Source organism: Phocoena phocoena, chromosome 9 (assembly GCF_963924675.1).
Source record: "Phocoena phocoena chromosome 9, mPhoPho1.1, whole genome shotgun sequence".
NCBI classification, from domain to species: Eukaryota; Metazoa; Chordata; class Mammalia; order Artiodactyla; family Phocoenidae; genus Phocoena; species Phocoena phocoena.
Genome location: NC_089227.1, coordinates 103,867,889 through 103,873,621, shown reverse-complemented (window position 1 = coordinate 103,873,621; position 5,733 = coordinate 103,867,889). Strand labels below are relative to the sequence as shown.

The 5,733-nt window shown below is 48.6% G+C and overlaps 1 pseudogene; it reads right to left on the bottom strand.

The window, feature by feature from the left end:
* Nucleotides 1-3,160: 3,160 nt before the first annotated feature.
* On the bottom strand, nt 3,161-4,428 carry LOC136128100 (actin-related protein 3 pseudogene; annotated as a pseudogene).
* Between the last annotated feature and the right edge of the window lie 1,305 nt (nt 4,429-5,733).

Genomic DNA, 5,733 nt, shown 5'->3' with positions numbered 1-5,733 from the left:
AATAGCAGGAAGGATGTTTGCTGTGTGCTCAAGGCCCAGTGCAATTACTCCCATTGAGATGCCAGTGTTCGCATGCTGCGTGGTGCTGTGACTCAGTGGGTATTCACTGCCTGGCTCACCTCCAGGGGAAGAATGTTTGTGTTTAGAAAGTGCCCGTGATTCCCCTTTTTGAAGGTGGATGAGTGGAAATCATCAGTTGTATTGGAAGATAAGCCGGCCACGTAGGGAACCCTCGGCTTTGACTAAACGTGGTGGCCGCCCTCCTTCCAAGCCAGGACCAGACACGCTGCACTGCTCTGGCCGTGTCACCCCACCCTCTGCTCTGTGCTGTACAATTCTGACCACTCGTGTCACCCTGACCACACTCTGTCCCTCTTCTCTCAAGAGACCGTCTGCAATGAAAGGAGAAGAACTGGGCCCGGAGTCGGGGTCCTCACCCTGTGTGACCAGGTGTCCCCGCCCCTCCACCAGCGTCTGTGCAGAGTTCCCAGGATGCCCAGAGGAGGCCAGCTGTATGCAGGTGCGTGAGGGCCGCCAGCCAGGCTAGGTGTGGGCTGGTCCACGGCGGCCCTAGGTGCCATCAGCTGCGGGATGACTACACACCTGACCCCCTCTCTCTCTTCCTCTCCCTCCTGGAACACGTTTGACCACGTCTGGAAAGGTTTGAATCCCGTCTCTAAACCCTCCACACAGCTACATCCCCACGGCAGGTTCCCGTCCCCGTGGTTGCCGAGGGCAGTGGGCACCACACCTGGGGCCTGAGCGGTAGAGATGCAGGGCCGAGCTCCCCGCAAGACTCTGGGCAGAATTTCCTCACCTCTTGCAGCTCCTGGGGTGCCGCCGGCCCGTGCCTTCCCGGAGCTCCACCCTGGTGTCACACGGCCTTCTCCTCTCCCTACGAGGTGTCATCCTAACCTCCTGATGACATCTGCAAACACCCTATTTCCAAACAAGGTCACATTCACGGGAACCGGGGGTTAGGACATCAACATAGCTTTGGGAGGACACAGCTCAACTCACTACACCGAGGAATGACTCCGGGGGCACCTGGGTTCCCACCCTGCAGCCCCATCACGGGAAACGGCAGCTCTGGGAGAGGGACAAGTGGTCCCCTTGCTTCGCTCCAAGCAGGAGGAAGCAGCGGTGACAGCAGCTTGTCCAGGGGCTCGGTTTCCTCATTTGTCCCCCATGTGTTTTCCCCTGTAAACGACAGAGGGATGATGAGAAGCAAACGAAGTAGTTCTGGAAAAGGAAGCGCAAAGCTCCAGGTCAGTAACTTGTGAGGGGCCGGTCGGAGGGACCCGGCAGGTGTCCTTGCAGCTGTGGCCAGATGTGGACGTGGGGAGGAGAGTGGGAGAGGCCGTGTCCCACTGCCCCCCGCCCAGGGCTCCCCACCCAAAGGCCCAACACTTCTCGGACAGGGTTCCAGCACATTCCACGGCCCGGAGGCTGGTTTCACTGAAAAGAAAATATACCCTGACTGACAACCTGAGTTTTGTGTGTACAGCTTCTTACAGGGGAAGTCACGCCATCCCTGGCCTGACAGTTCCCGAGTGGGCATGCAGCGTGGCGTCCGATGCCCACGTGGGCCTGCAGGGGGACGTACACCTCCCGGCACAGGGCCTGGGCCCGGCGCTATTAAGGGTCCCTGAGTACCACCCGCTGGCTCGAGCAGGGCAGACGGAGGCAAAGGAAATGGGTGAGAAGAGTCTGGCCTCTTCACTGGCCGCGGTTCTTCGTGTGCACATCTAGAAATGTGCTAGTTACACAGCCACGTCCTAAAGCGGAAGGATCCTGTTCTCAAATTAAAGTAACTCTTCCACGACTGAGGACCCTCATCAGGCCGGTCAGACACGCTGGATGGAAGGCCACGGGGGCACCTGGCGCCTCTGAAACAAACCGCCAGCAAGATGCGGGCGGACTCAGCCTGGCATCACGGTGGGCACCCAGAGGGCCCTCTGGCTAGCCGCTCTCCTCCCCTGCTCAGCCAGCTCTGATTGCTTACTTTTTTAAAAAAAGAAGTGCTTTAATATTTTAACTAGCTAAAGGTCTTTAAAAGATACATTTGTTGATAGTGGTACATCCACCTAACATAATACCAGGGAATAACCAAAACCTGTCATTTTACATGAAATCTGAAGGGGAGGATTGCAGGACCATGTACATTGTAGATTTTGTTACTTGTGCTAGATACTATTTTATTGATATATAAATATACAATTAAATGTTATATATATATACATACCTGTGTATGTACATGCACGTGTGGTAAGTTTCCACTTTTATGCCCCGTACTTTTATTTTTTGAAGAAAATAGATTTACTAGTTAACTTATAAAGAGATTAAAGAGCTGAAAACAAGTATTAAAAAGAAATTTGTGCCTTTATTAGAATGGTGTTAGGCTTTCAATATACCAAGTTGGGTAATGAAATTATTCATTTTTTAATAAGAAATGATGCTACAGAACTGCAATACTGGTCAAACAGTCTTGTCTTTACTTTTCCTTTAAAGTGAGAAACAGAATGCAAGTCATCAGAAAGCACTAGCAGCCATCAGTTAATCCAAGATACTAGCTTCTTAGTTCCCAAGGCACTTGCAGAGAAAACCATTGCGGGGCACAGGGTATGGGAGCACTTCCAATAACTGGAGTCCCATGAGTGTGTGTGCATGCCAAATCTCATAGGCTACTTTTTGTATTTATCCTTTACTTGGTCACTTTTCTCCCCACGAATACTAGTTTTTCTTTGACTTTTTTTCCTCATAGTATAAAAAGTATGAAATATAAACAAGCTCTTGCACTGCACACTTCAGAGTGTACAATTCAAGCATTACAGAGCTATCGGCATACCGATAAATCCCAGCAGATCTTGGCTAATTCAATAACATACAAAATACCAGGGCACAGAAAGAACTAAAACCCACTTCTTTTTGATACACATAAGATTCAAATATTCAATCTAAAGAAAAACACTTAATCATTTTGGCTCTCCTCTACATTCGCATGTCGATATGCTTATTAAAATATTCCTGTCTAATTATGTTTCGTCTTATTATTTCAAGTTAGGTTTACAACCTCAAAACCAGCCATCCAGACAAAACAGGGAATCAGAAAGATGATTTCTTCCCCACCTCCCTAACCCCAATAACTATGAAGCCAATTCTACGACATGACTCCAAACACTGGATTGTGATGACAAATGCTAGGTCTAATTTCTTACTAATCCTTTTTGGTGTGGCATACTTGGTAGAACTCAGGTGTGGAAGCCAGCATGGATCCTCCAAACCAAACTGCATATCGCTGCATGTGGTGTGTAATGACTTGTACGTCAATAGGTTTTGGCTTCAATCTACCACCACTCAATTCCTCGCTTAATTTCAGCCTGGCATCTACAGTTCTTTTCAAATCTCTTTGCAAGCGACGTCCGAAGTCCCTGAACACCGCTGAACCTCCAGAGAGGACAATATTCTTGTAGAGAGGACGTCTGACATCAATAGGATAATTCTGAATTACTTCATCTACAGCTTCTGAGATAGGCTGAGTAAAGTCTGGATTAGCAAACTCTGGATTAGCAAACTCTGGATGAAAAGAAATTTCAGGTCCCAAGAATCTCTCAAATCCAACATCAATGGAAAACTCTCTCTTGGAGATAGCATTGATTCCAGTACACTGTTTAATCCACTTTGATCCATCTGTATCATACTTAAATTCTCTTACTAAATCTGGGCAGACATAACTATAGCGCTTCTTTACTGCCTTAGCAGTTTCCAAGGATTGCTCTGAAGGAATTCCTACTTCTTGATCTCTCAGCAATGGCTGAATAAAATAGGCTAGATCTCGTCCTGCGATTGGAATGTGCTTAATATAGCTGCCAATCACATACCCTTCAGCCACAGGGATGACATGAGTGACACCGTCTCCACTGTCTATTACCGTACCGGTCAACGTCCGTTCTCCTACTTGTCTGGAGGTCCCGGATGCAGCTATGGCAAGAACAGCCTATACAGCAATGTACTAGCCTGGAACACCGAAGGACTCAAACATTATTTCACAGTATCCTCCCTGTTTTCTGGAGCACTCAGTGGAGGTTCAGTCAAAAGAAGATAATGGCCTTCAGGCTCCGCCCTTAAATATTTCAAGATCACTTGCTCCGTAAACCTTTCCATCAAGTCCCAATCTTCAACGATACCATGGAGGATTGGCCGCTTTGTTGCATATGTAGGTTGTTGTATTTCCTCATCACCAATGAAGAAGTCTAGGTCATCAACACCTTTCATCACCCTCCTCTGAGCTCGATCACCCACTTCTGCTGACTCCTTAATAGCGATACAGGAAGGGATGATAACCTGTGGTTCCCTATTTCCGGCATATCCTAGTTTTGTACACCCCGTGCCACGGTCCACCCCACGGGCCGCCAGCCATCCGGCCATCTTCCTCCTTGCCTGTGGCTGCCACCATATTCTCCGTGCCAGTTGGGGCCAGGGATGGGCAGCGAGAGGTAGAGGCTACCAGACCAGCCTCGGCCGGGCTGCCCTCTCCGTCGGAGCGGGGGAGCCGGGAAGACAAAGCAGTAGTGAGAGAGCAGCAGCCTCCGTCAGCGGCTACCACGTCCTCAAGCCTGGCAGGCAGTCCCCGTGCTGCCCCCCGCGGCCTCCTCCCCCCTCTCTCCCCCCTCCTCACTCCTGTCCCCACCCTACAACTTCTTCCCCTCCCGCCGCCTTTCCCCGGGAAGCCAAGGTGGCCTTCAATGGCGACAACCCGGCCAGGCCAGCTATCCCCTGTACTTCTGCAGGGGCCTTGGTTCTTTACTATGAGAATGTACTTCTTTGGTATTTTGTCATCAATAAAATGAATTTTGTGCCCCCCCAAATTACATCGATATTATTTCTTATACATTATCTGAAAAAGAAAACCCCATGAGTGGCTGGTATAAGAGGAGCCTGAAAAGCTCACAGACTTGGAGTGGAAATTGGGAAGACCTGTGTGTAGAAAACGTCCATGGCTTTCCCCCCAGCAATCCCATCCCTCAACTGATATCCTAGAAAAATTATCAATGTGCACAAAAGTTGTTGGCAAAAATGTTCTTACCGGCACTGTCTGGGAATCTACATTTTCCTTTAGAGAAGGATGGACCCACAAAGGTTGGTGTCCTCACCCCAGGGATCCCACTCCAGCAGGAACCAAAAGAGGAAGAACTAGAACTTCCTGACCCAAAATGCACACCTATTAAAACCACAGTGCGGAGGGGAGAAAGCAGGGAGAAGAGATCTGGGCAGGAACAAAATGATACCGCGTACACAGAAGTTTTTTAAAAACACGCAAAACACTACTGCCCATTATTCATAAATACGTTTGTACATAGTAAAATTATAAAGGCAGCCATAGGAATGACAAACCCAAATTCAGAATTTGTTCTCCGCTCAGAAAGGGATACCTTGGTACTTCCATTGTATCTGCAAAATTCACCTTCTTTGGCTGGGAAGGATGCCCTTTCTATCTTAGTTGTATTGTCATGTCTGAAGTATTCTCTTCTTTTAAAAGTCCTTTCAAGACACAGGACTTATTTCAGTGATCACTTGGCAACATATATATATGTCGAATCATTACGCTGGAATTAATGTAATGCCGCATGTATGTCAGTTATACCTCAATTTTTTTAAAAAAGGAATACCATTGACGAATTCATCCGGGGAGGGGCCCGGGGCTAGCGTGCGCTGGGATGGAGTTGATACTGA